Below are 23,419 nucleotides of genomic sequence, written 5' to 3'. Positions count from 1 at the left end.
AGTTGCCTCTAATTAAATTTTTAGTTGCTTTTCATGGTACTGTGTATAAAGGGAAGGAAAAATAATAGAAATATACTAGGGTTTTTGAGTGACGTTTATTTGCCCTATTTTTGGTGAAGAGGCTTAGACCAGCACTACAGAAGTCTCAAAGTACCATTTTGAGGGGTGATTGCTATTCTCCCCTGGTCTGTAAGCAGCACTGCTTGGAAACAAATATGCTGTGAAAATTGCTGGGCTTTACTTGTCAGGTTGGAGCAGAGTGGCAGGGATTTTATTGGACAGATAGCAACATCAGAGGGTGGTAGTTGGTTGGGGTTTTTCCTCTGTGTGAACTTAGGCTTTTGAACAACTTTTTAGTAACAGGGTAATTATCCATTAACCATGCTTTTTTAAGAGCCAAACATTATTTCTCTTAGGATCTCATCAAATTTCAAAATTAATTAATTCCTACATTAAGATTCTTGGCTTTTCCCTTAATCTGGCAATGTTTTAGTTACTTCTCTATTTTCCAAACATTTTCAGTTGGATTTTTTAGTACCCTTGGAAAAGAAATTGAGGAGAAACATCTCTTCTGATATGATGTGAGGTTTGTTTTAGTTCTTTTTTTTTTTTTTTTTTTTTTTTTTTCTTATAGTAATTTTCCGGGCCAGAGATATGGAGAATTGACAGAAATATTTTATGTCAAATTATTGTATGCATCCCATCCTACTGTAATGTTTGTACTAAACACTGCTGCTGTGTCTTAGAGCAACCTCAAACATCACCTTGGCATTACATTTAGGACTACATACAGTCAATATTGGTAGATATTAATGTACAACGTAGGTCTGAGCTACATTTATCAGAGAAAGAGACTGCCACTTCTATATGAACCATGGAACCTACTTCACAAATATCTTGAAGCAAATTCTGACCTCTGTCTAGGAGAATATAGAGGAAATAAAAGACTGCAGATTTTGAGGAATAACCCATAGCAAAGAAAGAATACATGGCTGAAGTATCCTTGAAGTAGGATGTCTGGAGGGCAGCACGGCAACAGAACATAATGTGAAGCTACAAGGATAGTAGGATAGTGATCTATAAAACAAATCAGCAGCAGCCTAAAAAGGCCATGCTACTGCAACATGGAACTTGAAAGACGTTTTGTACATTGTCATCTTGCTTTGCTGATAACCTAGAATCTGATTGCTCATGAAATGTAACCTAAGCATGAGCCAATGATATGTGATTTGTCGCTTTCTTTAATATGAAGACTCAAATATACGTTCCCCTGCAAAAGAAAAGAAAAATGTATGGGCCATAGCCTAGGATACAACCTTCCTAGGACATAACCTTTCCTGACAGAAGAGTTTTCTTGAAATGTTATCATCTCTCAAAACTAAGCAAAAATACAAATGCCAAAGGCAAATAGCAACGGTCTTACATTGCTTTGTCTTCATTCCTCTAAGACTTCATTCAACCCAAATACTTTTTTCTATATGATTCTTTTCAGACTCGCTCTTTTATTTTAAACACCAGCTCACTTCCTTGAATATAATAGTTATTTTGTATTGTATATAAACCATGCTTCTCTATTTTTTGATTGAGGGGTTTCTTAATTCCTCAGGGTGAGAATTAAGAAAAAAATTCTTTATCTTTTATTTTATTTATTATACAAACCTGGCAATCTATTTTGGGGAATTCCAACAAATCTGGGTTTTTGAATCGTATTCTTCCACATATGGCATTAATTTATCTTTGTCTTGCCTTCATGAACACAGCAACAGATGTTGAACATTTCTGCTTTTAAATAGGTCTCTGATCTTACGAAGATCCCTTTCAGGAACAGGCAGAAATATGTTTCTAAGCTACAGATCATTTACAAGATTTTTCTCTGATGAAGTTTGTTTTGCTAACAAAATAGATTTCATCCCTTTTCCAGATATTTTCATTACACATTGAGCTTTACAGTGAATTCGAATCAGAAAAAACTGTAATGCTTAAAAGTTATCCTTTTTGTAGATCAGATTAAACTAGACATGGGATTAGAGCTCTGACCTATATTCATGAGTTTAATTGCTGCAGTGTACTTTAACTTCTTACAGATGTACTATTTAAATGGTTAACCTTTACTGGCTATCTTCACTAATATGACCTTATCTCTTCAGATTCAGACTCTGATTTTTAAAGTGGATATGTTTTAAAAAGTTGCTGAAAGGCTAGATTTTCTTATGCATTTTCTTCATTTTCAGAGACAATGTTGGCCAGGTCTCATCAATATACGTGGATTGATTTGTGTGGTGTCACTAAACCAAAGTAGCTGTAAATCCATCTGCATCAGCCAGAGCAGACTTGCATACAGCTGGTTTATATTGGATGGAGCAGTACAAAGCAGCTGGAATTTATTGGTGAATCTGACCTACTATTTATTGGTAATTTATGTAGTGCACAGTGCCTGTTATGTGGGTGTGTATCAGCAGATAGATGCTTATGCACAAACTTGCACACAGGTGCTATACAGATCATTTGGAGTGTGGACAGAGAAATAAGAGATGCACACTGTGCTTCTCAACTAACAACATCAGGAAAAGGGGCCTAAAAACTTAATTGCAGACTTTTTTTCATGCATAATCTACAAGACTTAAGAACAAGTATGGGGAATAGTCATTCTGCACCTGCACAGCTATACAGTTTTTGTGCATTACATAAACATTTTACAAACATATATAGCTAAATAGCTAGAGCAGGTTTTGTTCTGGTTTTTTTTCCCCACACATATATGTGCAAAGTGCTTATAAAAAAACCCATCTCAAGAAGATTCTGTTCACTAATGATAGAAACCTTTGAACTTATTTACAGGCTACTGAAAATAATTTTTCATATGATTCTTAACCGTTACCAAACCATGCTGTCCACCTAACAGAGCCTTAAAATGTAAGATAATAATTGGAGACCTTGACATGGATTCCAAAGTTCTTTGTATCTCCTGGGGCCATTTACATCTTAGAATGGAACACATGAATGGTCACAAAAGGTTTTTCATCATAGAAGAGAATCATCTCCTTCTGAGGGCTTTCCAAATGGACTACATGGTACTTGGCTTGTTGACTCTTGGGTGTATGTGTCAGATACAATTGGTGATGTCAGACATAACCTCCATGATGTGTTATTGCCCAAGAGTGCTTTGCTCATATCAAACTGCATTATTTTCAGGAAACCCCAAGTAGATGGCACGCAAAAGGCTCTGGCAAGCTTGTTTATCTGCCTAGTGTTTCATACAGCACACTGTAGGTAGTTGTACAGCTCTAAAAAAAGTTTACAAAGTGTCTGAGTTAGAGGATGAAATCATAGTTCCTTCCAAAACCAACCATTTTTTAATTTAATTTAACTTTTTTAAAGAAATGTGTTAAGAACTAACTGAAGGTATAAAGGTATCAGTTTGCACGCTGTGGACGGAATGTTCATGGTGGTTTATTTTTTTCTAACTAGCATTTTTCCCATTAGTCAAGAATAGGAATACTGTCTGCATTCTGAAGGTCTGCTCTACTAACTTATACTACAAACTGGTAATATTGCCTCTCTTTAAAACAAAGAAAATAAAATCCCAAACAGACAAAGATGGCCTCAAATCTATTTTCAGTTCCAATGTAAATCTCATGTTAGAAAGAGACACTTCTTGCCAGTGGCTGTTTTGAATGGCTCCCAAGCATTACATTGCTGTTTTACAAGGAGCTGTTAAAAAGCTATGTTATAAGAGAAGCTACCTTGTAAGAAGAATGAACGAATACAGAATACATATTTTTAACCCAAAAATTTCATACAAAATTCTCTATGAGATGTTAGCTAGCTTGCAATTATCATAAAAGATTGAAACAAGAGGACCAGCTATCTCAAAAACAAAATCTAAGTTTTATTATCTCCTGTTCTGATGCATTTGCAGATGAAATGGGCTATTTTTCTCCTTATTTTTATTAAAATATAGATGTTGATTAATGTTTAAATTACAGAGGTTCATTGTTGGTTTACTTTTCAAGTCTCCAAATAGATCTGGCTCCTATCATAGTAAGAGAATAAATGCAAACAACTATTTAGCCCCAGGATCGCAGGAGAAAAGAAGGAAGCACTGGGAAATTATTCTGAAATCTTTGAAGTGAGTGAGAATATAGACTATCTGAAAGAAAGAATAATAGAATAATTTTTTTCCATCACTAATTCATTCTTTGCTTCTCAGTTCCCCACACATCTTTCATGTTGAGTGGTTAAATTTCATAGGTAAAATATATTATCAAATAAGATTTACCTGATGTAGTGCAAGTATTATTAAAAGGTTAAAAAGCATTTAGTTGTAGGACTTCAAAAAGTTTTTTTCCCTCACAGAACTATTCATATTCCTTATCTAATTTAGACATGGAGTTGGGAAAGAAAGAGAGAAAGATCAAAAAGTGCTCAGTGACAGCTACGATTAGAGATAAATCCCATGTATAACTGTGTCAATCAAGATCCATTACATGAACTGGAGTTTTGCCATTTTCCTTCTTTTGTTTACAGTCCCAGTAAATATTTTTTCAAATTTTTGTTTTTGTTTGAGTTGGGGTTTTTTTGGTTCTTGTTGTTTTCTTTGTTTCTTTGTTTGTTTGTGTTTGTTTTGTTTGTTGTTTTGTTTAGGTTTTTTTACCACAAAGAATGATCATTTTGAAGAAGTTAAGATGTGAAAGAAAACTAAAATAAAACACAGTTCTCCAGCTGATATTCTGCAGTTGATGAGAATATTTCAAAACTGAAGGACTTTAATCTAAACTACTTTTCAAATAGTTTTTCACAGATTTTTTGGGGGGGAATCAGGTTTTTGTGTTTGGAAAATATTATTCAGAAGGTAATGTGAGTGCCACTGTATCTTTTACACATGCTAGCAGTGATGATCAGCTAAAGAAAAGACACCCTCAGAAAATAGTCTGAAAGGCAGAGTCTGGATGACAACTAAGACTGACCTTTCAGGATTGACTAGGATATCTTCTTTTTAAGCATTGTGGAAAGGTTCCTTTTTTTTATCTCATTGGGCAATAAATCCGCATGTGAGAGGACAGAATAAACCGCACTGCTGCTTTTGGATGTAAAGTGATTCTTCCATTGAGCAGCAACATTCAGAACCCACAAACAGCACTCTCCAACTACACAAAGACTGGGACAGTTTAACAAATATCTGTCAGGGCTGGAAGGGATTGTAGCACACCCAGGGGACAGGCAGCTAGGGTAGCAAGAGCCCATGGTCTAACTCCTAGGTTTTCGATCACCAAAAGGTCGTAACAATGAATTAAAGAGTAATACCAGAGTGATAATTGTAACACACTGCCTGCTGCAAAAGGCAATAAAAGTTATAAAGTTTACATGTTGGTGTGTGAAATCCTATTGGCTTTTGTTAAGAAATGCTTAAGGTTGATTTCTCAGCAGATATCAGCATTTTATTCATCCTTCATGCTGTGCTTTCATCAGGGTTACATTTAGACATTGAAAAACCTCATCAGTGGAAGGGTGGTTGTTTTGACACAATGCCTTAATTAGGGCACCCAAAAAAGTGTCTTTTAATAACCTATGTCATTACTGAACAAGGGGATCTAAATTCCACTACAAAGGGGCTTCTACAGCATCAGACATCTGTTCTAGAAGTTACTGTGGAGATGTACTCATTGGGTTGCATGTACAAATTTGATTAGCTGGAACTTCCAGGAATGATTTCCAGCTGATTAAACCAGGGACCTTATTTTCAAGTATTGGTGTGGTATAGACTGACCAAAAGTCAGATAATGTCAGATATTAAAGTCAGATATTAATGTCAGATATTAATGTCAGATATTAAAGCCCATTATTGCAAGTTAAGTGGAAGATGAAAACACCTAATGACAAAAAGAAGACAAGATTTCTGGTATTGCCATAGTGACTGATCATTTCATTCATATGATCATGTCAGCAGCAAAGAAGTCTGAACTTCAGCATCCTCTCTGCAAACTTCTATGAAATGATGCTTCGGTCCTGTATTTTATTAGCTTTTGGTGCCTTTCATTCTGCTTCTTAAAATGTAAAGGTGACCTTAGTATAATCACTGTTAATGGCATAGTGTGTTGGGTTTTTCTTAATTGCCAAGAAAACATAAATAGCAAAGCATGTGGCATTTTAATGCATCCCTTTGCAATCCAGAACAATAAGGCCCTAATGTGCCATACAAATTTAAAGTGAGATCACTGGGTAATAGGGTACATATGGTGATCCTAAAAGAAAAGGTTACTATGGAGGATAATTAAAAAGACCTTTTAGAAATTATTTTTGCTGCTTAGGTATTAGTTTTAGATGTAAGCAGGGATTTACATTTCCTTACCAGAGATGCTGTCATTCTAGATTCTGTAGATTTTTGGGAAGCTATTGTTGGAATATGTCAACATATGGAGTGGAAGCCTCAGATTTGATAGGAGTGTCCCATCCATAGTTGCATCTCTTTCCTCTGTGTGAATTTTCTGTGGAAGAAAAAGGCAGGTAAAACTGAAAGTCAGTTCTTACTTTAGCTGCATATCTTCTATATTGCTTTGAGAATGAAAGGATAGTTAAGTGACTTAAACTTTAGTATTCAAGTTCATCCTGTGCAATTTTGGAAACACCTAACTGCAGTTCAGATCTCCGAAGGACTAAATCACCTTCTGGAACAACCCAGCACCCTCTGCTATCTAAAACAGATGTCCATGTTCTTAGCTTAATTGATTGAATTGACAATTAAGAGGGATGAATCTAGGCCTCACTGCTTCTATTTTTTAGTCTCCTAGTGATAAGCAAAGACAGAGAGGTGTTTGATGCTTAATTAATGCATAGGGTGTCTGAGAACCTCCATTAAATTTGCTAAAAGTAATTATTCATAATTGCAGAAACTGAGGCAACTTCTGATTGCACAGTGCAACACAAAAACAATGTTTTATTCTGGAGAAAACCCAATAACATTCTCACTGCTAAAAATCACCTGAAATTGCAAGGGAATTATGTTTTCAGCCCAGAATACAACAAACCCTTGCAGCTCAGAATTTCCTCAACGGGTCACTTTTTCTTCCAGAGAAAACCTCAGGCCATGTGTAAAAAAAACCTCAGGGTTTGTACCCTTCATGTTATTAGAGAGATGATAGTGGAGAAGGCCTGCTTTGACTTGTCTTTCCTTTCCTATAGAGGAAACTATAGAGGTCAAGTACATTCAGACCAAGATTGACTGCTCCTTGATTTTCAGTCACATATAAGTAAACTTTTGTTACAAAGACACACATGAACTAGAAAACAGTTCAACTGTCCTGTGCCTGAAATCTATTTTAAAGAGATCAAAGAATGTTTCATTCCTTGTAACAATAATAACAAGAAATGGAGGCTCGAATAATAAGAACTCATCTTCATTTGACTTTGAAATATTAAAGAAATAAACCATAGAAATATCTGCATGCCTGCAAGCAGTTGCATAAGGATCTATATCTACTACTGGAATCCTTATTTCCAAAAGTTTTTTGATTCTTCCCCCAGCGTGCACATTTTTACAACAGAGATGAATCAGAGATGGCTGGTTTTATTCTGGGGCCCGAGTTATCAGAACCAGATTTCCTTCTGGGCTATTGATGTCAATAGATCTCTCCTGAATGAACTTGTAATGTGGAGTATAACTAACAGTATTTTTTCTAGCTTTCTTTTGGGTGTGAAATTGTGAGCTCTAAAATGTATGAAAAACATGGACTCCAACCAGCATGGAACAGGCCCTCTAAAATAGCCCTGGTTTAGTGAAATGTACATAACTTTTATGATAGAGTAGACAGCCTCTGATACCACCCAAAGAAACCTCTGGGCCATCAAATATACTTCAAAATTAACCAGTCTCCAATGTTCAGCTTTGTTAGGCAAGTATAAATCAGGGCTCCATAGAAGAGATAGACAGATATTAGTTGGAACTGGTTTCCAAACAACTTCCTAAATATAGTCATTATGAAAATGGGGATCAAAATCTAACATTAGGTAAAAGTAATTGAAATCTCCAGTCTTTCAGGTTTTCATTTTTCTTCCTATCTCGAATGTTTTGTTTGTTATTTCTTCATAAAAACTACAATGTTTAATTTGTTATCCTTTGGATTTAATTCTTTTCTGTAGATCGTCATCATACTCAGGAGTTGAAGAGATTAACACTCAATAACCAATCATAAATTCATTTGCTGAAGTCAATATTACTGACATATTATTTCGCAGTATATTCTTTACAGCTGCTATCTGGCCAAGAATTTTTACAATTGTATTATCTGTATAGTAAAGAAACAAAATGTATTTAATCTCTGATGACTACTGCATTTTTCTCTTTGTGTTCTGCCACACCATACCCTCTTTCTAGGTAAAAGTGATGACTTGTAGGTGTCTTCTGTTTCATTTATGTAGCATAAAAAATCCATGCATGGGTTCTGATGAGAGTCTTTCAACCAGAACATATATGAGATAGCTGCTATTATTAAATATTCTTACCAGTACCAATGCAAACTGAAGACCAAGGCCACGGTTTAGTCATGTCAGTAGATCTGTTCCCTCTGACTTCCACTTGCAAAAAAGGAATAGTTGTGCTCATGCCTAGTAGGTAGGCTTGAATGAACATATCACATGGGCGTATTCATTGTCTTTGATCTTTTTGTATTTCTTTCAGGTTGCATAAATTGCTTATTTAGATGTATAAGAACAAAAAGAATAAGTTGCAAATGCTTATCTTAAGGTTGGCAGGTAAAATCCCACAATGCTGCTGCACTGAAATGAGAAACAAATTTGACATATCAATAATTAGTATAGTAGCTAAATGGCTGTCAAAACTTTACAATTTATAAATGCCAATAACCTAAAACATCCAGAAATTCAGATTTATATTTATTGTTTTTTTCTACACTTGACAAATTAGGATCTTTAGATTTTTCTGTGCATTCTAAGATGCATGAAAATTTATTAGATGAATAAAGAATAAGAAAAGTGAGTCACTATTAAGGCTTTATCTATATTAAAGATATAAAATTTCTTCAGCATTCACTAACATGAAGAAAGTAGTCTTTTAGAATGAGGCCTGAAATAATTGACAGTTAATGAGAATATAAGATCCTTTCATAGCTGAAAAGAAAATAAGTTACTAAAAAATAAGCCTGAGACTCGGAGGCTGCTGAAAGGAGATAGCTATTCAGTGGGACATTCATCATAAATTTAAGAAAGTTCAAGTGAGGTAAGCCTGGAGGGACTGTGAAATGTTTATATTTTTATTTTCAGAAGTCATATGGGTAAGACAAGGCAGCACAAGACTGGTGTTCACTTACACAAGAAGTAATCTTAAATAAAGTTTTCTTAAGTTCCTAAAATGTCATTCTGATGGCTAAGTGGGTGAGTTTCAGTTGCTCTCCAGGTTCATTTTGATTATTTTGCTAGCCAATTGTAAATCACAAGAAGCTTTTAAAACCTCATAATATAGCAGTCCAAAAGCATCATTTATAAGTCAGCCAAGAAAAAAATGGATATGCAAGGCTAACCATGACTAGGAAATCTGGGAGCTCTTCCTAGTAGCACAGACCAGATGAATGCTCACACCTGAATTTAAATCAAGGAAAAACACAAGGGTTCACAGTATCCTGCTTTACACTGAAAAAAACCCAAGACTTACTTACTAGAGAGAAGATAAATCCAAAAGAGCCATAAGCAACCAAGTATGTATAAGAGCAAGACATAGAGTTTTTGTGCTGTGGCTGTAGAAGTGTTAGCTATATATGACTATGAAACAGGAGGCCTGTAAATCACAGAAGTGTGCACATTTCATTTCTTTGAGACTATAAAAAAGTAGCTATATTTTCTGAGTGTGACATTCCTGCTTTCAGTCATTAGTATGATATTCCATTACTTCGGTGATTTTAGTGTGACTCCATGCAGCTTCTGTAAAGATAAGTACAGTCTTGTCCCACATAAAAAGTGCAAAAACCTCAGAAAGTCAGGTAATGATGAAACAAATTTTGCTTAAATAATATCTTCCTAAGTAGCAGCAAAACCCCCTAAACCTCTAAGCAGCATTCCACAACCCAGTGGAAGGGCTAAGCAGTTTTTCACCTTATTATGCTACGCAGAATGATACTTCTCAGTGGTGAGAAAGTTTGGGTTTCCAGGATGCAGTAGCTGAACAGTGGCGTGTGATGGAGCAGAAAGCTATGTAACATGCAAATCTCAGTGACCACATTTTCTATTCCTTAGGTTGATACTGGAAATCATAAAAGAATGCAATAAATATAAAAGTTATCACAAAATTGAATATTTTCTTTGCTGCACAAGCCAGGCAGATGAGGATCATTTGGGCTGTCCAATTATGGTAATGTAGTCCAGAGATAAGCAAGAAAACTGAAAGCAAAAAGCTGGTTATGTTTCCTGACTCATTATTAAACAGGATGATACGTAGTAAAAGATTGAATATATGATAGTAGCAACAGAACTGAAATGCAATGCGAATATATTGTGGAGAACTTGGATTAGTACAACAAAAAGGGAAAAAACTGCCTTGTTTGGTGCTCTCTGAGTAAAAAATTAAATGAAACACAATGTGTTTGACAATGGCTCAGTCTCAGACTGTAGGTAAAAACTGTATGTCTGTAAACCACATATAAATAATGTGCTTTTTGGCAATTCCAGGACACAATCCCTTATTACATGTGGAAAGCCACCACACTACTTAATTTCCATGCATAACTTTTTAACAAATAAACCGTATTTTTAGCACTATAATCTGTATGAAAGTTTGTATTTCTCTGTTCAGAGAAATTCTCTAAATTCTCTGATTGAGAAAGCAGCAGTCCATTATGGGCCTTTTTGCCTTTTTTTTCTCCTTTTTCTTTTCAAACGCAAACTTTGACTTGAATGCAATTGGAAACCCAGGTGCATGTAATCCAATTATATTTCACATCAAAATTCAGTGTGCAAATATTCCTTTCACTTACACAGATTTCCTTTTCTCTGATTAGCAGAGAACAGGCTCATACCTGAGCTCAGATGAAGCTCCTGGGCAGGGCTGTGGGTAGAGACTGGGTGATGCTGGTGAGGACTCTTAATGCTCCTTGGCACACTCAGGGTCCTCTGAGTCACCTTCTTTTTCACAAGTGTGACTCAGCTTCAAAAAGATAGACTGAGAAAAAAATCACTAATGGGTATCTAATTTCTAAAAAAATAAACTACTGTGGAAAAATGTTATCCTGGCTTACTGTCTTGGTAAAAAGCTTGGCAGAATGGGCAAAAAATCTGATGTGTACTGCCTGACTAGTAGGGAAGCATAATGCTGATGTTTGTCTGTCTTTTTCCTAGAAATGAGTACATGATCATGAGGAATCAGGTGCCCCCCAGTTTTTTTATAAAAGCAATAAAATAATTCAGTATCCCCTTTTTTTTTTTTCCCTGAGAAAGTAAATGTATTGACGAGTCCCTTCAAACAGTGTTAATCAGCAGTATGTGAAGTCTGCAAGAAAGGACATTGACAGGCAAGGTACTATTACTAATTTATTTGTCTTTTTATGGTTCAGTTAGAGGAATATCTTAGGGAGTAGAGCACATGTCAGTGTTGTCAGATGTTACACGGTAGCTGTCAGAGTTTTGACTGATGTACAAGCACTACCTGCTCATGTTTGCCCTTCCTTTCGGTTGAGTGCACACAGGTAAGACAGCTTGTTGGTAATTTTTATTTAATGCTTTCAGTATCTACAGCTGCTCTTTTATTGAAAGTTCTGACAATGAGAGATTCCACACACCAAGATTTCCAGGATTCCCACTGCAAGGATTTAATCAGTTAAGCAAGGTTCTCCTCTGGGATTAGAACACTCCTCACATTCATTTTCCAGTGCCTAGTGATCTCAGAGATAACCATTTATGTTTTAATTTATTAACTTTCTCCAAAAAACTCATGTTAAAGAAAAGAAATGGCAGAAATTAGGAATGCAAATGCCTTTGCATGCTGAATAGTAAGTATTTTTTCTTTTCCATATTTTTTTCTGACAAAGACTTGTCTTAAATCACACTTTACCCAGAAAAGCAAACTTCTGTGCAGAAAATAAATATAACTACGTGTCCAGAGAGTCATGACTATTAACACAGACTGTAGTCATCTCTTAGCTACATGATCAGAAATCATGCTGCGTCACTTGCTAGATAAAAAAGGAGGCTTTACCTTTCAGTGTGCCACATCAGATTAAGCCTTTAAACATAAATGATGAAATGGCAGTATCTATTTCCTAGTGTAATGCAACAAGAAGCAAAAACAAGAATATTTTTAAGGAAAGGACTCAAAATAGTCTTATGCTGGGAAGCCTAACTGGGTTTAAGAATGACTGATTAAAGTTTTGAAATGGGGTGTTCTTATTGCAGGGAAGGAAAAGATGTTTCTCTTAGGTGATGAAGTGAAACCTTTTCAGTATTTAGAAAGTAATTCCAGACACTGAATACTGCTGAAAGATTTCAGCATACTATCTTAATTTTATTTCTCCCAGTGGTGTCAGACCCATGAATACCAGGCCTTAAAGGAAACGTTCATATATTGAAAATATTCATATATATTTAAATATTTTTGCCTAATTTGGAACAGGAATCCCTTTTTCATGTATTTGAAGTTTTCCACTGCCTCTTCATAGACCTTTTCATTCTCTTGTCCCACATGAGCACCAGATTCCACTCTCTGGAAGCAGAGAAGAGATGAGTAGCAATGCCAGGCATGTTCCTCTTTAGCCATTCGTTTACTTATAAAAAAATTATAAATGGTAGTGTTGTACAGAATAACTTTTACTTCTTCTCTCTCAATTAACGTGAAAATCAGTGTCAAACATAACTTTTAGAAGCCTCTGCTGTAGAAGTTTCGGGTTGGTTTGGTTTGGGTTTTTTTGGTTTTTTTTTTTTTGCTGCAGCACTGGTTTTGTTATTCTGAGCCCACGTTTTTTATCTCACTGGGAGTCACTTTTCAGTCAAAGGAATGTGGTTCTGCTGCATCTCTTTGAGGAATCAGAGCAGCCTTGTGGTTTTGATGAACTCAGATGTTTTCAGGATATCCGCTGTGGAAATTGTACATTTGCAAGAATCGAAGCTCTCTGGCAATCCCTGGAGTCTGCATTTTGAAGCATGAATAGGAACAGTGGTGTAAAATGTGGGCATTTGTGTACCACACATATGCAAACCTATTGAAATTTGTATCCAGTCTCCAGGTTGATTCTAATAGCAATGTAGGATGAAAATGTGTGTGGAGGTGTTCATAACAAACACTAATAATAGAATAAATCAAAATCCTGAATATTTAGGATACTGGCAAAACTGGGAGCCATGCAAGGAGAAAAGACCAACTTTTATCCAGAGTTATAGCTCTTCCAGCAGAGAGTGGAATTGCTTAATGCTAGCTCCATAGCCTTAGTTTCATCTTAATTTATTATTATTTACATAGCTGTCTGAGGCTTTTTCCTTCATGTATAGAAAGCAAAGTATTGGTTTTACAATATTGATGTCAGAATTTGGTCCTGGAGTCTGTCAGTCTTTTCAGAAACAATGTTGTCTTTCATTTCATAAAACTTAGTTAAAGCCCTGATTTTAATCTCTCAGTGTGGCCAGTTGTACCTTAGCCTGATCTTCATTCCATACCTCAGCAAGTACTTACAGTGCACTCAAGGAAGTGCAGAATACATCTAAGCTAAGCACAAATTTTAAAATATTTTTGGAAGGAACAAATTTATATACATGCTTAAGTGCTTTGCTGAAATAAGGTCAACATTGTGAATAAATATAAAGGTAACAGAATATAGGAGAAAATCCTGGCAATACTGAAGCTAAAGCAGCATTCCTAAATTCCTAATTTCTTTTACTGCTGGCAAGTCGATGTCTTATTTGAAGACTGAGATGTGAAATTTAATGGCATAAATAATAAAAAAGGAGTGAATTTAAGGCAGGGATAACATGGTGGGCTATTCTTTACTCATAAAGCTCCTTCTAGCTACTGTTTGTGAAGGACATCTTAACAGTAGCATATTCATATCAGTTCAAGGATTTACTCTTATTTTTTCCATCAAGATGTAAGTTTATTGTGGTCACTGCAGGGGAAAATCCTGCTATATGCAGCTTTCTCCAAGTCTCTCCCTGCCTTGCACCATTTTATAGGTCTTTTTCTACTAAGATAAAGAAATGGTGACCACAGATCTTTGTTCTAAAGCAGCAGCTGCTGTGATTGGTGTGGTTTTTACATATCAGCATCATGCTCTATTGATGGAATTTTTATAAATCTTTTGGTATATGTTGATTGGGAATATGCCCCTTGATTCCTTTTCCAAGAATGTGCAGTGTCAAGCACTGCCAGGAATGCCACGGGCAAGGCAGCAGCATAGCTTGCAACTTCTGAGGAAGCTGTATTAAGGCAATTCTCTTCATTGGCACCATGAAACTAGAATGCCATCTAAAATAATCAAAGGGCTGAGAAATGAGATCTGTAAGCAATGTTAAGAGAGATAAACATGCGTGCTGTTCAGAAGAGCTGGTGGAGTGGGAGGACAGGAAAGATGAAAGCATTTTACATAGAAACAGTGTGTATAAATAGATATTCTAAGAGGAAAAATCTTGATTTCATTAACTGTAGCTCACAACAAAGAAAATAAGAAGCCAAAGCCAGCAGATCTGCTCAGGTGGTGCTCTTAAAAGTACAAATTTGTTCAATGTAAGTAGTAGAGAAAAGAATGAGATGTTATGAAATACAAACTACAGCAAATATTTATGTTTACAGACACAAATATGAAGTAAACACACACATATATAAGATTGATACATAAAATCCCACACTTTGAATTTCCAGGAATGTATTTTTCAATTGTATTTTCAACATTGTACTGAACATATTTGTCTCATAAATAATTTACTCTGTCTTCTCCTCTTGTTTACATAAAAATTTTTCATGTAATTACTTGTCATTACTGAATAATCCATAGGTTCCTTTTTCTATTCTGTTAATACTAGCAATGGAAAAAGACCCTTTTCAATTAGTCAAAACTTGAACAGTGTTTTGATATATGAACAAAATTTGCATAATAAACATACAGAAATATAAATATAGAATGATGAAAGCTCTATAAATTAATGATAGGTTAATTACAGCATTTACATATTTTGATAACATTTTGTCCAGTATATTTGATGCAAGTGCCTTAATGTTTTGTCCAGTATATATGATGCCATCATCTTAATGTCAGATCATCACATGACGAACAACTAATTTTAATGCATAGAGTTTTTAGTAAAAGAAAAAAACAGACAGTTCTATCACATACTATTTTGAAATTTTACAATTTTTTAATGCTTGTGATCTAAATTGCAGAGTAAGTTCATCTGTTAAAATTTAAACTAACTTTTAGTTTGTTGATTTTTAATATATTGTGTTTGGGATAAATTTTTTTTAGCATTTGTTCAACTGAGAATTTATTGGACATTATTTGTATTTAATATCTCAATTTTCAACATCAGTGAGACACTGGTATTGCAACTTATGTTTACATGAGGCAATGAACAAAAGTTCCATCAGCTTCAGTGGAGGCCAAGATATTTACTCCCTCTGAATCATCTCCTAATGTTTTCTGAAATGTAGCTATTACTTCCCATATGTAAATCAACAAAAAAATTGATATTGATATAAAGTCAAGTTCATCAGAGTCCATCAGCAACAATCAGCAAACTACATCTGTGTATTAGAATTAGAAATGTAAAGAGATAGATACAGAATAAAAGTTTGGTATTTTATGTACGTAAAACCATATAAACCGCTGAAAGAATATACACAGAATTTGTATAGATATTTACTTGGCCTGCTACCAATATTTTAGTTGGTGTTGCCTGAAAGGATCTGAATTGGTTTAGAAAAAATACTGGAAGTTGGTTCTTTATGTAAATTTCTGACTGGAAGAGAGTACAAAGTAGTGACAGCATTGTTTGTCAATGTCCTCCAGTGATTGTTAGCAATGCATTCTTGCACATATTGTTTCAGACAAAAAAATTAGTATTTTGCATTAGCAGAGGATAATTAGGCAATAAGATACAAAAGAGAGTAGGGTTATCATGAGATAAACACACACATGGGGTGTTATGAGGCACAGCCAAGTATCTGCAATGCCTCCAGGGTATGATTATCTCATGATAACCACACACCCTGGAGTTGCCTTATTGCTATTATAAAATATCTTTATTATAGGAAGAAATGCACATTTTTGTGCTGAAAGAAGACGAAGGTGGCAATTTAGAATGCTGAACAGCAGTTTCAGCTGAGCTGTGTGGTTTACATAGATTAATCTATCCCATTGGAATGTTTCTCAGCCAAAAAAATGTTCCCTAAATCCAAGCAGTCATAATCTGTAGTGATGTGCAGCTATTTGGAGTATTTGACAAATTCCCTCCTTGGTTCTTATGCTGTTTTTTTGACTGCAAGGTATGCACATAGCAATATGAAGAGATGCCCAAGTGTTAACAGAATGGTGAATATTTTGAATGTTTGATAATATTTCTAAAGTCTGGATTCTTCCATTTCAGTTTTATGCAAACTCTGTGTAAACTCTGGAAAGCTTCAGAGAGTTGAATAATGCATCTAAAGCTAATTGAAAACTATGGGGAGAGAGAATAGAGCTTTAAAAGCTGATGAGGCAGAGAGAAGTAGGAAACCTCTCCTAAGCAGCAGAGTTGTTTTTCTACCAGGCAGAGAGAGATGATGGAGTGAAAGGTAGCTGGGCAAATAGAGACTGGCCTCTTTGTACAGGCTTGGAGCTTTGCCACTGTCTTCAGTGGACCAAGACTTTTACAAAGAGTAATATTTAGCCTCAGTCCTCTGCTTACACACATAATGGCTTTCTCCACAAGAATGGCCTCTCGGAGTTTACAGATGTGCTGCCTCTCTTTTTGGAGACCATCTGGGAATGAAAACAACATGGACAGGCTCACAGTAGATGCAAATTTCTTTTTAATAATGTACAGAAAGAAAACAATCCTTATTCCTGCATCTGCATTTGGAAAAGTAATAGATTAGTCAGAGATCGTTCAAGTCATAGATTCTCCGTCAACAAATGTGCCAATGGATCTATTTTTGTTCTGTCATTCCATTATTAATGAAAACCAATGTCCTAATCCAGTGCAACAGAAGAAAATTTAGGGAGCATTCTGTTTCTATAAGCCTATATTACTATTGAACAAATTTTAGGAAGAAATAAGCATTGAAATAACTTATAAATTGTGTGTTAAAATGTAATCAATATTTCCATTCATGTTTGGGCATAAAAACACACAAAGAAAACCTTGTAGAATTTATTTCTACTTTGAAACTTGTACTGTGGACTTCAAAATGTGTCAGTTTTAATTTAAGATTGGTGTTTAATACGGAATATGGAGATCAATTGAATTGATTTGATTGAATAAAAAAAGTCCTTGTAAGGATATATGGTGGCCATTTTAAAATGCAACAAGCCCAATAATTGGTTTAAATGTAAAAATAAATTGTGTCTAGAGATATCTATCCCAGCCAGGGGTGATACTTTATTGGTTTTTACATTTCACTAACTGATGTGCTTTCATGTAAAATCAATATTGTGCAGTCAAATATATTTTGCTTTGTTGTGCAGTAGGTTCAGTTAGCTAAAATATAATTTTAAATGTAGGATACCTAACTTTCATTTTAGAATAAACCTTTTGTGAAGAAATGAAGGGAAAATTTAGAGACACTTTTAGCTTCCTAAATATTCTATAGAGTCCCTTGCATAATGGATCGATTTTTCATGTGCTTCTCCAGCATTTTAGCTTTCTAGCTCTCAGCTTTTTAATTAAGTCCCTAGCCATTCCTCTGAAAGTAATTGCCATCTGTGGAATATTAGACACCATTTCAAGTGATGCATACATATCTGCTTAGCAGAGCTCTGTAAAACTGGGCATCAGACTTTCAACCTGTGCTGCATCTGGAAATGCATTTGTCTTCAAGTTGGGTTTAGCTTATCATGAGGAAGAAAACCTATTTTTCCAGCTAGTCAATTATGATACTTGTCACTTGTGACACTTCTAATACAACTGAAGGCAACTTTTCTTAGAAAAGGCTCACAACATCTTTTTCTTTTTTCTTTTTTCTTTTTTTTCTTTTTTTTTTTTTTAATTACTTTGTTGTCCTCACAGCCAGGGAGAGCTGAAATCAAAAGAGGAGTTTGACATGTCTCACCTGATCTCACTTTAAAAGTTACCAAAATGATCAGGGAAATCCAGTGCCAGTACAGAAAGCACAAGCAAAAACATAATGCTAGAAAAGAGAATTCTAATGAATACAATTAATCAGTTCAACAGGATACAGTCAGTACAATTAGTTTAAAAAGGCCATAAACATCTGCTGTTTTACTTGAAGTTGGTATCTCTCTCATCATTAAGAAAAACAAATTATTTGAAAAAAGCTATTAACACCCAAAGGGGAAAAGTTATTTCAAAGATTTATGTCAGTGTGCTTTCATGATGTACAGATTGAAGAAGCCCATGAAGAAAAGGTATATTTGTATGTGCTGTCCTAGAGCTGGACCTCTAATGTCCCTTTGTATTCAAAGCTCCAAATCACAGTGAACTGTTCAGTTTGTGTTTTCCCTACTGTAAGATGCTGAATATAGAGACAGGTTGTATTTTCCTCTCCTTCCTCCCCCTCAGTGAACTTGAGCAAGTAGGAATAAATTTGTGGTGTGCTTTGAAAAGCTGTAATTATTGTAGAGATCCCCATGTTCACATAAAAAAAAAAAAAAAAAAAAAAAAAAAAAAAGATTTTCGGTGCTATAAAGTTTGCATACAGAAAATTGGTATTTCTGAATAAGTTCTTCCAACCCTACAATTCTGAAACACTAAAAAGGTTTTAAAAAAAGGCAATAGACAAAGAAAGTGAATATACATACTGCTTATTGAATTCAGCAGAGCAGAGAATTTTTTCTGGACTAGTGATTTCATAGACCAGTTTTACACTTTTTAGTCATGCCTTAAAACAATTGAGCACATGCCATAAACATCGAGTCGCTGGAAAATGAAGACTGGTGAACCATTCAGAATCCAACTGAACTAATATGTCAGAATGTTATAGCTTCAGAATGTGTGAAGTGAATCCTAAACCTGCTTGCAAGCCATTTTGGTCATGCAGTTTTTGAAAGATATTTGCATAAAGACAGGCATTCTTTCAAAAAAACAGAATTACCAGGATATGGAGGGCTCGTTTTAGAGAGACTTTGCTAAAGAAGGAGAAATAGGCTTAAGCCTTTTAAAATCGAATCTTTAGTAATATTTAAGACTGTTTGGATAAGGAAGCATTATTTGGCTACTTATGCAATTCAGTATGGTTGATATGTTACATGTCTGTTATTGTCATCATAGTCAAGAAATTATTTTGCCTCTTGTCATTGCTGTTAGGTAACAGAGAAGCTAAGCAGAAACCTAGATTGACAAGGACAATGGTAACCAGAGAGAAGAATATTTGAATAGATGCCATGAGAAAAAGAAAGCATTGCAAATTACAAGACTTGATCTTAAAAATAACCTTTTCCAAGATGTTAAAGAACAGCATTCAAATGGAAGATTTCCCCAGAGAATTAAGACACCTGAAGCAAGTCCTCAAAACTAGCAAAGGCAATGAAATTTTTAAGAGTCTGTAGAAAAGCTAATCACTAGAAAAAAGAACAATCAGGCAGTGAGGGAATTATAAAAGTAATGTTTTGGCTTTTTGTTTTGTTTTGTTTTCCTTTATTCAACTGACTCTCCTTTGTTTGAGGTACATTAAGGTATATGTTTATACAGTGACTGTTGTAACAGGGTCTTATTCAGGCCAGGAGAGTACAGCTTAAGGCATTATACTAATAACAGTATACAGTATAAAAGTAATGTATTAGTATTTACTGTATAGTACAAATAACAGTAATACTAAAATGGTGTCAAGTGAGGCCCACACTGCATATCTTTCACATACCGTGTCACAATTGTAAAACCACAAAAAAATTCCTTCCAGCCAATATTCTGTTGAGATTATTTAATTACCACACCTATTCACTGCAAATTTGAGCAGGAAAAGGATGCCACTTTGAGGAGTATCTCAGTACTTGCACATGGCATCAGTTGCTGGTACCAGAAGCCTCCACACATCCCTCAGCGATGGCATTTAGCATCTCAGGAAACATACTGCCCATAACACATTACTTTTACTCATGTTCTAACACAAAACAGTGCATCTAGCAATGACCTACTGATTAACTTGGTTCAAGAAGCAAGTCAGCTACAGCTAAAGGGCAAGCATTACAAATAGGTCATATTTAATGTGTTACAAAGTCTGCTGGGTGTTGGATTAGCTTCCAGAAGTTCAGTTCATTTTTGAAATCTTAAAAAAGTCCAGGAAATGGGATTTTTCAACAAGGATGTGGCCAGGGCTACATCAGTGAACAGAAAGTATCGTGGCAGCAAAGGTCTGCATTCAGCACTTCTGTGAGCAACTCAAGTTTTTCTTCCTGTTGGTACAAATATTGGTACTGGAGAGATACGCTGGAAAGAGAGATATTTTTCAGTTAAAGTTCTTTCACATACTTATATTGCATCATTTAGGGGAAATAATGGATAGGAAGAAGAACCTTCAATTCTAACTAGAAGAACACAGAAAAGTTGCAAAAATATGTATGTGTGGAGGAATCATTCTAATTTTATTTTTAAATTATTTAACAGGTGTGTGGCTCCCAAACTTATCATTATTTCTTCCTCTTTCTTTTGTTTTTTTGCTCAGAAAGTAAAACTAGAAACCTTTTAAATCACTGAGTAGAGACTTGCTCCTGCAGGCACTGCATTAGCTAGCTTTATTCAGGGATGTAATGAAGCTCCTAGTGAGTTACTCCCCATATTCTCCCATTGGAAGATGATTCCAGACAACTGGAATCCTTATTCTGTGTTTTACTTTAAATATAATTTGGCATCCGTGCTTTTTCTTCAAATCCATGTGTTTTTAAATTGTTCTTTCCTTCATGTATTTGTAAACAACAAACACATTTCCTCTCAGCCTAAAAGATCATGCTCAAAAGACAGCTCTCAAAACAGGCTTCCACTTGGTGACCTTTATATCTTCTTCAATTTTACGAATATTTTTCAGTGCAGGACATTTGCTGTTTTTAATGGAGGTGAAATCTACTGAACTTCTTTTATCTAGCAGGTAGATTACTTTTTAGGTTATACTTTCAGAATGCAGATTTGATAAACCCCTTTTGCTTTTTAACCTGCATATACTTTATTTCTAAATTTACATCTTTTCCTTTAAGAAGTTCATGAAATCTTCCTTTATCCATTTTCCATCAAATGGCACCATACTTGTGAGTTTTATTCTAAAAGTATGATGCTTGTAATTTCGTGTACATTTCTTTCAGACATCTGAGAGGAGCTTGGAAATTCATGATGGCAAAGGTAGCCTTTTTTCTGTAAAAAACTACAGCACATTGCAAAAGGTTGAACCACTCAGGATACAATATCTGATCAGTACTATGGGATTAAGAGGGTCAAGTCAGATGCCTTCATTTACAGAACTGATCAGATATCCAGTAATTCAGGAACTGTTCAGAAGTAATTTATTCCATTTGTTACACCAAGGGAGTTTTGTGATGTGATAAATATAAGATAATCATTAGTTTTCAGGAAAAAAAACAAACTACCAGACCCTTTCCAGCATCATCTTGTCATTTTTAAAAGTAGAAAAAAATGCAGGCAAGCACTGACTGGGCTTGAAGAATGTGATTCTAAAATTATCTCCTTGCTCCTCGTATATTTTTTAATATTGATATTCTTGGGTACACTTTTCCAGTGGATTTGCAGAGTTAAAGAGAATTTGTCATTTTTTAAAGAAGAAATGGTTAAATCCATAATGGTAATTAATGAAGTTGGCTGAATGGACAGATTCCTAAGTAGGAACTCTTGAACCAAGCAGGAGAGTTTCTTTTTCTTCTGTTTTTTTATCCAGGAAAAAACCAAAAATACCTTGTGTCTAGTCAGGTCACAGTAGAAATATTGTTAAGAAATTTGAGAAAGATCATAGTTTGTAAAAGAGGTTTTAAAATGTCAAAACACAGTTTTCCAAGAAAATGAGCTCTGCATATCCCTGAAAAAACCTCTTGATTTTACTAAGGGTTTATCAGGGAGAGATTTAGTGCAGAAAGAGAAAAAAGCTGAAAACCATTTCATAATACTGGAAGGCAGCCTGACTTATAGTAACAACAGACAATGTTTTATTCCAATCACATTAGTATTTTTGTCATATTTTTTCCTTGTTGAAAATGAAATTTATTTTCTAAATGTAAGTGACCTATTTTTGCAGTTGCTTGTCGTCTTGCTATATTATATTCTTTTTTTTACAGCAAGTGCTGCAACAATTATTTAGTTGGTTTTTTCATACCATCTACCTGCACAGCCCCTAAATAATGATTTTTCCTAGTACATCTAGGAAGAAGAGATTTTCATGGACTTTGATGCCTTTATTGCAGTTCAACTGAAAATAGAGAAACTTGTCAGTAATTCTTAGTACTGCACAACTATAAATCACACTTTAAACAAGCCTATAAATGGCAACTTTGGCAGCATACTGGCAAAGGAATCTATATGGGAATGTTTTCTAATTATTAAGGTTTTATTTATATATGGTTTTCAACAGTCACCATCTGTTTAAGTTATGTATTCAGTATTCAAAAATTATCATTGCAACCTTTTGCTGTACATCACATGCTAAGTTCCCAATTAATATATGAAATTGACAAAGTTAATAAACAAATGCCATAGGTGACTTGGCTCAAAATAAAATTAGCTTTGATTATACAATATACTGTTTGTTTCTTTAGAATAACTATATTATATATGTAGCAATACTGTTCAGAAAGAATGGGTAGAATAGTGATAAACAACTGAGCTACTTTAACAAATGTAAATCTGACTGTATGAAGCTCCAGCCAAAATTAGGATGATGTTTTCCAGTTACACCAAGAAAACAAGATGCTACAGTGTGGTTTGCCAGTTTTAGTTTTGGAACTTCTTTTCTCACCAGCACTGAGCTGTAAGATGTTCTGGTGGATGTAAGGAAGGACCACTCAGTACTGAAGGCTGCTGATTGCTCTGTCAGAGTCTTTTATAGTTCCCTCACAGGGTGTCAAGATGCTGCTACAGAATGAATGCTCTAATTTGCAGTAAGGGTTATGGTCACAAGGCAAAGTGGAAATGATAATTTGACACAAACTCATCCCCAAAATGCCACTGAATGTGTAGTGCCTTGCCACTACCCTGCTTTCCTCAGCTGTCTCCTTTTTGTTGCAAGGGCAAACTTTAGCATAGCCAGTCCCTGTTATTTACAGATTACCTGTAGCTGATACAGCAAGAA

This window comes from Heliangelus exortis, chromosome 5, assembly GCF_036169615.1.
Source record: "Heliangelus exortis chromosome 5, bHelExo1.hap1, whole genome shotgun sequence".
Classification (NCBI taxonomy): Eukaryota; Metazoa; Chordata; class Aves; order Apodiformes; family Trochilidae; genus Heliangelus; species Heliangelus exortis.
Note: the sequence above shows the minus strand (reverse complement) of the source record.